This window comes from Triticum dicoccoides, chromosome 3A (assembly GCF_002162155.2).
Source record: "Triticum dicoccoides isolate Atlit2015 ecotype Zavitan chromosome 3A, WEW_v2.0, whole genome shotgun sequence".
NCBI lineage: Eukaryota > Viridiplantae > Streptophyta > Magnoliopsida > Poales > Poaceae > Triticum > Triticum dicoccoides.
Genome location: NC_041384.1, coordinates 60,207,205 through 60,217,711, shown reverse-complemented (window position 1 = coordinate 60,217,711; position 10,507 = coordinate 60,207,205).

The window sequence follows — 10,507 nt, the reverse complement described above, 5'->3', positions numbered from 1 at the left end:
GTCTCCATTGTGCCGTATCCTGGATGGGTGTAGCATGATGATCGTCTATAAAAGAGAGGAATTTAGGTGAAAAAGTTGTGCAAAATGATAGTTTTTAAAGAAACCATGTATAATTCAAGATGAGAAAAAATTGCCACTTGTCTGCGCGTGCTGAGCCCCTTGTATTGACAAATGGGGGTGTGACCATTTATTCGATATAAATAGCGGCGCCGGACTTGATTAGTTGTGTCTGAGGTCTTGACGACCTATTGGATGCTTTCACTGGTCCGGGCGCCTTTAGTGTGCGGCTGCCAAGGCAGCCGCACTCTCTTCGGCGCGCAGAGATCACTTGATATTTCCGTTCACTGAAATGATGCCATGTGGACCGGGCATCTTGAGTGTGAGGGAGGCGTAGTGTGGTATTGCATTAAAGCGAGCGAAAGCTTCGCATCCGAGCAGTGCTTGATAGCCACTTTGGAACGGAGCGATGTGGAAGGTTAAACGCTCACGACGGAAGTTATCGGGGGAGCCGAATATAACTTGTAGTAGGAGGGAGCCCATACAACAAGCCCCTGGGCCTGGCGTTACTCCTTTAAAGGTAGTATTGCTATGGCGAATTTTTGTTGGGTCTAACCCCATCCCGCAGATTGTTTCCTGATATATTAGGTTTAGATTGCTGCCACCGTCCATCAAGACTCGTGTGAAGTGATATCTGCCAATTACTGGGTCTAATACCAGTGCAGCCCATCCTGCGCGTCGGATACTTGCTGAGTAATTGCGATGGTCGAAAGTGATCGGTTGAGACGACCAGTGGTAGGACTTCGCGGTGACAGGCACTTGTGTATATTTTCCTGGGAGTGCCGCGTTGTTTTTTCCCTTGATCACGTGTAACACATTTACTGTTTTGACTTCTGGTGGAAATTTCTTTTGTTCCCTAGTGTCTTGCTTGGGAGGCTCGTCCTCGTCTTCACTTGGTGTATCCTCCCCCTTGTGTACGGCGTTGAGCTTGCCGGACTGATTGAAGACCCAACATTCTCTGTGGGTATGATTAGCAGGTTTACCAGGGGTACTATAGATCTGACATACTTGGTCCAGAATTTTGTTGAGGCTGGACAGTTCATCCCTGGTGCCTATAGAGGGCGGCTTTTGCTGACCTGGCCGAGAGCTTTTGAATCCGGCGTTTACTGCCGTGCCCTTCATGATGTCTTCTTTATTCCGGCATTTGTTATTGCTGTTGTGCCGTGATTTCCCGTTTCCATCTCTAACTTCAGATGTACTGGGGTCGCTGGTGCTGCATCTGGCTAGCCAGCTGTCCTCACCCGCGCAAAAGCAGGTCATGAGTCTTGTTAATGCGGCCATCGTTCTCGGCTTATTTTGGCCGAGGTGTTTGGCGAGCCATTCGTCACGGACGCTGTGCTTAAAAGCTGCCAAGGCTTCGGCGTCCGGACAGTCGACAATCTGGTTCTTTTTAGTAAGAAACCTGTTCCAAAGCTTTCAGGCTGACTCTCCGGGCTGTTGAGTTATATGACTCAAATCGTCCGCATCCAGAGGTCGCACATAAGTCGCTTGAAAATTTGCCCGAAAGGCGTCTTCGAGCTCTTCCCAACTTCCAATGGAGCTTTTGGGGAGGCCTTTAAGCCAGTGACGAGCTGGCCCTTTGAGCTTGAGGGGTAAGTACTTGATGGCGTGGAGATCGTCTCCTCGAGCCATATGGATATGAAGGATGTAGTCCTCAATCCAGACCCCAGGGTCTGTTGTTCCGTCGTATGTCTCTATGTTTACGGGTTTGAATCCCTCTGGAAATTCGTGGTCCAGCACCTCATCGGTGAAACATAGGGGGTGTGCGGCACCCTTATAGCTGGGTGTACCGCGTTGTTTGGATGTTTGTTGTGTTGCATTGTATGCTAGGGCGCGCTTGCGTGGTCTGTAGATGGATCTTGTTGCGCCGTCCTTTGGGTGTGAGCCCTCGCATGGGTCGCGTGTTGTATTGCGAGTGGCGTTGTATGCCGCTCTGTCTTGGTAGAGGGATCATCTATCCGGCCAGGTGGCTGCTTTGATATTTGGTTGTGGGGGGTCTGAGGCCTCCTCATCGAATTCAGGTAGCAGCTTCCGCTTTGGGTAGCTCTTGGAGGGGCGATTGTCGCCGTACCTCGCTGCTATGTTGAGTATTTTACTCCATCTGATTTGGAGTGTGTCTTGCGCAGCCTTGAGCCTTTGCTTCTGCTTTTTAAGACTCCTCACGGTGGCAACAAGCCTTTTACGGGCATTCTGCTGCTCCGGGTGCCTGTCCGGCGTTATGTCGTCCAGACTATTATCCTTGATAGAATTTGTTTGTTCGGTTTGATTATCTGGATTGCCATTGTCCGGCAGCTATTCGCCCTGCTCTAGCGCTGGGTCTGTGTAATCATTATTTCTGTCGAGGCGGGATTTGGGGCGGCGCTTGCGTCGCCGCTTTGACTGCTTCTCGAGGGAACAAGCCTTCGGTGCGTCCTTCCGCTCCTCGTCGTCATCTTTTGGTGCGTCCACCATGTATACATCATATGATGAGGTGGGCGTCCAGCGCCCTGTGGGCGGTGGTTCTTCTTCGCCTCCCGCATCGTCGTCCATACCGTCGATGTTTTCAGAGTCGAAGTCGAGCATGTCGGTTAAATCGTCGATAGTGGCTACAAAGTGGGTGGTGGGTGGGCGTCGAATTTCTTCGTCTTCCGCATCCCAATCCTGCTGGCCATGGTCCGGGCAGGGCTCTCTTGACAAAGAGAGGGACTTTAGTGATTTCATAATATTGCCGAAGGGAGAGTGCTGAAATATGTCCACGGCGGTAAACTCCATGATCGGCGCCCAATCGGATTCGATCGGCAGGGGCGCGGAGGGTTCGGAGTCCGGCTCCTTGGAGTCACGAGTCTCGCGGAGTGCGGGGCTGGTGTTCGGCTCGATCATCATTGGGATCGCAGCCCCCGAGGCGCTGTCCAACCACCCATCCTCGATCGACACAGTTGACTCTGAATTAAGGGTCGAAGCCGATGTGGGTGCGGCCTCCAGGGCACTGTTCGGCGGCAGAGCTAGATCATGCCCGTCATGACAGTGCGGCGCGCTCGGTAGTGGCTCGACTCCGTCGAAGATCAATTCCTCGCAGATGTCAGCCGTGTAGTTTAAACTTCCAAACCTGAACTGACGGCCAGGGGCGTAGCTTTTGATCTGCTCCAGATGGCCAAGCAAATTAGCCCGCAGTGCAAAGCCGCCAAAGACAAAGATCTGTCCGGGGAGACAAGTTTCACCCTGGACCGCATCACTATCGATGATAGTAGGAGCCATCAAGCCTAACGGTGACGACACAGAGGAACTCTCAATGAAAGCACCAATGTCGGTGTCAAAACCGGCGGATCTTGGGTAGGGTGTCCCGAACTGTGCGTCTAGGCTGGATGGTAACAGGAGGCAAGGGACACGAAGTTTTACCCAAGTTCGGGCCCTCTTGATGGAGGTAAAACCCTACGTCCTGCTTGATTAATATTGATGATATGGGTAGTACAAGAGTAGATCTACCACGAGATCGGAGAGGCTAAACCCTAGAAGCTAGCCTATGGTATGATTGTTGTTCTGTATGTTGTCCTACGGACTAAAACCCTCTGGTTTATATAGACACCGGAGAGGGTTAGGGTTACACAAAGTCGGTTACAATGGTAGGAGATCTACATATCCGTATCGCCAAGCTTGCCTTCCATGCCAAGTAAAGTCCCTTCCGGACACGGGACGGAGTCTTCAATCTTGTATCTTCATAGTCCAGGAGTCCGGCTGAAGGTATAGTCCGGCCATCCGGACACCCCCTAATCCAGGACTCCCTTAGGTGCGCCCCCACCCTCGTGAGAAGGGTGTGGGCCCCCAGTCTTCATCTTTGGCGAGGATTTTTTATTGTTTTTTCTAAGATGTTCCGTGGAGTTTCAGGTCATTCCGAGAATATTTGTTTTCTGCACATAAAACAACACCATGGTAATTCTGTTGAAAACAACGTCAGTCCGGGTTAGTTCCATTCAAATCATACAAGTTAGAGTCCAAAACAAGGGCAAAAGTGTTTGGAAAAGTAGATATGACGGAGACGTATCAACTCCCGCAAGCTTAAATCCTTGCTTGTCCTCAAGCAATTCAGTTGACAAACTGAAAGTAAGAAAGAAAAACTTTTACAAACTCTGTTTGCTCTTGTTGTTGTAACTATGTCAAGCCAGCATTCAAGTTTTCATCATAGATCATAACGAACCACATTTGCAATAATTCTCAGGTCTCACAATTACTCATATCAATAGCATAATCAACTAGCAAGTCATAATAATAAATCTCGGATGACAACACTTTCTCAAAACAATCATAATATGATATAACAAGATGATATCTCGCTAGCCCTTTCTGAGACCGCAAAACATAAATGCAGAGCACCTTTAAAGATCAAGGACTGACTAGACATGGTAATTCATGGTAAAAGAGATCCAATCATAGTCATACCCAATATAAATTAACAGTGATGAATGCAAATGACGGCTGTGCTCTCTAGCTAGTGCTTTTTAATAAGAGGGTGATGACTCAACATAAAAGTAAATAGATAGGCCCTTCGCAGAGGGAAACAGGGATTTGTAGAGGTGCCAGAGCTCGGTTTTGAAATAGAGATAAATTGTATTTTGAGCGGTATACTTTCATTGTCAACGTAACGACTAAGAGATGGCGGTATCTTCCATGCTAAACACATTATAGGCGGTTCCCAAACAGAATGGTAAAGTTTATACTCCTCCTCCACCAACAAGCATCAATCCATGGCTTGCTCGAAACAACGAGTGCCTCCAACATACATAAGGTCCCAGGGGGAGTTTTGTTTGCAATTAATTTTGATTTGGTTTGCATAAAGCATGGGACTGGGCATCCCGGTGACCAGCCATTTTCTCGTGAGTGAGGAGCGGAGTCCACTCATCTTGAGAATAACCCGCCTAACACGGAAGATAAGGACAACCTTTGTTGATACATGAGCTATTCGAGCATACAAAACAGAAAGTTTATTTGAAGGTTTAGAGTTTGGCACATACAAATTTACTTGGAACGGCAGGTAGATACCGCATATAGGAAGGTGTAGTGGACTCATCTAGAATAACTTTGGGATTTAAGGGATTGGATGCACAAGCAGTATTCCCGCTTAGTACAAGTGAAGGCTAGCAAAAGACTGGGAAACGACCAACTAGACAGCGACAACAGCCATGTACATGCATTAAAATTAATAAACATTGGATGCAAGCATGAGTAGGATATAATCCACCATGAACATAAATATCGTGAGGCTATGTTGATTTTGTTTCAACTACATGCGTGAACATGTGCCAAGTCAAGTCACTTAAATCATTCAAAAGAGGATACCACCCCATCATACCACATCATAATCATCTCAATAGCATGTTGGCATATAAGGTAAACCATTATAACTCATAGCTAATCAAGCATGGCACAAGCAACTATGATCTCTAATTGTCATTGCAAACATGTTTATTCGTAATAAGCTGAATCAAGAACGAGGGACTCATCATATTTACAAAAACAAAAGAGGTCAAGTTCATACCAGCTTTTCTCATCTCAGTCAGTCCATCATATATCATCATAATTGCCTTTCACTTGCACGACCGAACGGTGTGAATAATAATAATAGTGCACATGCATTTGACTAACCTGGAATCTGTGAGCATTCAATAAACAGGAGAAGACAAGGCAATATGGGCTCTGGTTAAATCAACAATAATGCATATAAGAGCCACTTCAATAATTTAATCATGGTCTTCTCCTACCGACCCCCAAATAAAAGAAAAGAAATAAAACTATTTACACGGGAAAGCTCCCAACAAGAAAGAGAAGAACGGGAAATATTTTTGGGTTTTCTTTTTAATTATTACTACTACAGCAGAAAAATAAACTACTACTAATTTTTTTGGTTTTTCTTAAGGTTTAACAAACACACAAGAAGAAAGCAGGAAAAGGAAAATAAACTAGCATGGATATTACAGTGAAAAAGTATGAGCACCGACATCTAGCAATGAGTGTGTGTGAACATAAATGTAATGTCAGTGAGAAATACGTACTCCCCCAAGCTTAGGCTTTTGGCCTAAGTTGGTCTATGGCCACGGCTGGCCTGGCGGATATCCATAATAATAGTTGTTGGGGTCGTACTGTTATGAGGAAGGATAGTTGGGATCATACTGTGATGAAGAAGAAGACTCTGACTGCCACTGGCTGACAGTCATCTCTGGATCCCAAGAATAAACAGATTGTCGTGGAGGCTCGTCTTGTGGTTCCTGTTCTGGCTTCTCGACTGGTGCAGGGTTCTAGTAGGCGTGAATAGCCATCAACGGAACAAGGTACGTGCCTACAGTCAAATCAAACAAAGAAGGAGCAGGCAAGGTAATAGTCTCAGGATGATGTTTATTAAAGAACAATTGATATTTAAGTTCCCCTGCCCTATTTTTAACAATAAAATCATGTGCCACCATACTTTTATGATGTAGATAAACACGGGGCACCACCTTTTCTTCCTTCTTAGCATGCCTAATAGGTATGTTAAAATGTGTGGCTAAGCGTGTGGCATAGATGCCTCCAAAGATGGGGACCTTAGTACGGTTCATATTTAACCGTCTAGCAATAATACCGCCCAAACTAAAAGTGTTATCACTGTATAAACCTTGGAGCAGAATAATTAAATCAGGGATACTAAGGTTTCCAGAATTTCCGCGTCCAATTAAACAACGACTAGCAAATAATGCAAAGTAACGCAAAACAGGAAAATGTATGCTAGTGATTCGTGCGTCGGAAACCTTCCTAGTTTCTCCTACAGTGATATTATCAATAAACCTAGCCACATCATCATGATATGGTTCTTCTGTCTTGCCCTCAAAAGGGACTGAACAAATCCGACAAAAATCATAAAGTGACATCTCCTTATGCTCATCATATAAATGAAACTCCACCGTTCCTAGAATGAAAATGAAAGTTTTGCACAAAGGTATTTGTGAGTAAGAGATACTGATCACATTGGTCGTGGAGGAAAGCGGTGAGGCCTGCATTGTGAGCCAATTCATGAAAATCTTCATAGATACCGGCTGCTCTCAAGAAATCATCAGAAGGCCATTCACACGCCCGAATCTCCATGGTACGCGGCAAATTATACTTAGGCTTCGGTGCCTTTTCCTTCGAGCTTTGGCTCGATGAGCCCCTCAATAATCTCCTCATCATTTTCCGAAAAATTCTGAAATTTTTAGTAACTTCAAAATAAAAGTGAACCAACTTCAATAAAACTGATAGCAACAACTCCTACAAGTACCTAGAGTCTATATCAAGCATTAGAACTACTTGGAACCATATAAATTTGACATGCAAGCTCAAGAACATGGTCACCTATGCAGCACAAATTTGCAAAGAATAAAGCACTAGAACAAAAACTAATTGGACCAATGGAGGAGTCACATACCAATGAACAATCTCCCCAAGCAGTTTTGCGAGAGGTGCTTTGAGCAAGGAGATCGAAAATCACAGCAAAAGTGGCTGGAACTCGTGCTTGAGTTGGTTTTTCGGGTTTGTGTGAGACAGAGGAAGAAGATGGGTGCTGGGATAAGTGGAGGAGGGCCACAGTGGGCCCACGAGGCAGGAGGGCACGCCCTATAGGGGGGGCGTGCCCACCACCCTCGTGACTTGGTGGCAGCTCCTCCCGCGGTAATTTTTGCACAGTAAAACCTCAAATATTCCCGAAAAAATCATATTAAATTGGCATGTCATTCTGAGGACTTTTATTTTCGGGATATTTTTATATTGCTCGGATAAGTCAGGAAACAGACAGAAAATACTATTTTACTTTATTTAATATAAATAACAGAAAGTAAAAGTGGGGTACAGAAGTTTGTGCTTCTAGTTTCATCCATCTCATGCTCATAAAAAAGAATCCACTAACAAGGTTGATCAAGTCTTGTTAACAAACTCATTTCGATAATCATGAAACCGGAGAAATTTCAAATAACACTAAGTTACCTCAACGGGGATATGCACATCCCCAATAATAAGACTATCATATTTCTTCTTGACAGTAGGAAGAGGAAATTCAAAACCTCCAAATATAATCGATGGAATTTTTCCAATAGAGTTGATACTATGAACTTGAGGTTGTTTCCTCGGAAAGTGTACCATATGCTCATTACCATTAACATGAAAAGTGACATTGCCTTTGTTGCAATCAATAACAGCCCCTGCAGTATTAAGAAAAGGTCTTCCAAGAATAATAGACATACTATCATCCTCGGGAATATCAAGAATAACGAAGTTCGTTAAAATAGTAACGTTTGCAACCACAACGGGCACATCCTCACAAATACCGACAGGTATAGCAGTTGATTTATCAGCCATTTGCAAAGATATTTCAGTAGGTGTCAGCTTATTCAAGTCAAGTCTACGATATAAAGAGAGAGGCATAACACTAACACCGGCTCCGAGATCACATAAAGCAGTTTTAATATAATTTCTTTTAATGGAGCAAGGTATAGTAGGTACTCCAGGGTCTCCAAGTTTCCTTGGTATTCCACCCTTAAAAGTGTAATTAGCAAGTATGGTGGAAATCTCAGCTTCCGGTTTCTTTCTTTTATTAGTAATGATATCCTTCATATATTTAGCATAAGGATTTGTTTTGAGCACATCAGTTAATCTCATACGCAAAAATATAGGCCTAATCATTTCAGCAAAGCGCTCAAAATCCTCATCGTCCTTTTTCTTAGATGGTTTCGGAGGAAGAGGCATGGGTTTCTGAACCCAAGGTTCCCTTTCTTTACCATGTTTCCTAGCAACAAAGTCTCTTTTGTCATAATGTTGATTCTTTGATTGTGGGTTATCAAGATCAACAACAGGTTCAATTTCTACATCATTATTGTTACTACGTTGAGCATCATCATGAACATCATCATTAATATTTTTTACTTGGTTCATGTTCATTACCTGATTGTGTTTCAGCATCAGACATAGAAATATCATTTGGATTATCAGGTGGTTCAGCAATAGGTTCACTAGAAGTTTGCACAGTTCTATCATTTTTCTTTTTCTTCTTTTTAGAAGAACTAGGAACATTAATATTATTTCTTTGGGAATCTTGCTCGATTCTCTTAGGGTGGCCTTCAGGATACAAAGGTTCCTGAGTCATTCTACCAGTTCTAGTAGCCACTCTAACAGCATAATCATTTTTCTTACTATTCATTTCATCAAGCACTTCTTTTTGAGCCTTAAGTACTTGTTCTACTTGAGTGGTAACCATAGAAGCATGTTTGCTAACAAGTTTAAGTTCACCTTTAATATCAGCCATATAATCACCCAAGCGTCTAATCATATAATCATTTTCTTTTAATTGTCTACCAAAATAAGCATTGAAGTCGTCTTACTTATACATAAATTTATCAAACTCATCCAAGCACTGACTAGCAATTTTAGTAGGAGGGACTTCAGCTTTATCATATCTATAGAGAGAATTTACCTTTACTACTTGTGTCGGAATATCGGGATCAGGAGGTTCTTCAGTAAATAAATAATTAAGATCATATGTTTCTTCAACAGGCAGTATATTAAGACCATGTATTTCTTCAATAGGAGGTACCATTCTTAACATCTTCAGCTTTAATACCTTTTTCTTTCATAGATTTCTTTGCCTCTTGCATATCTTCGGGACTAAGAAGTAGAACACCTCTCTTCTTCGGAGTTGCTTTAAGAATAGGCTCAGTAATTGGAGCAGGAGATGGCTCAGGAGCTGGCTCAGGAGGTGCCCAATTATTTTTATTTGTCAACATATTATTCAATAGAATTTTAGCTTCATCCGGTGTTCTTTCCCTGAAAAGAGAACCAGCACAACTATCCAGGTAATCTCTGGAAGCATCGGTTAGTCCATTATAAAAGATATCAAGTATTTCAGGTTTCTTAAGAGGATGATCAGGCAAAGCATTAAGTAACTTGAGAAGCCTCCCCCAAGCTTGTGGGAGACTCTCTTCTTTAATTTGCACAAAGTTGTATATTTCCCTCAAGGCAACTTGTTTCTTATGAGCAGGGAAATATTTAGCAGAGAAGTAATAAATCATATCCTGGGGACTATGCACACAACCAGGATCAAGAGAATTAAACCATATCTTAGCATCACCCTTTAATGAGAACGGAAATATTTTGAGTATATAAAAGTAACGCAATCTCTCATCATTAGTGAACAGGGCAGCTATATCATTTAACTTAGTAAGATGTGCCATAATAGTTTCAGATTCATAGCCAGAAAACGGATCAGATTCAACCAAAGTAATTATATCAGGATCAACAAAGAATTCATAATCTTTATCAGGAACACATATAGGTGAAGTAGCAAAAGTAGGGTCAGGTCTCATTTTATCTCTAAGTGATTCCTTGTTCCATTTAATTAATAACCTCTTAAGCTCATATTTATCTTTACAAGCAAAAATAGCGGCAGAAGATTCCATATCAAAAAGATAGCCCTCAGGAATAA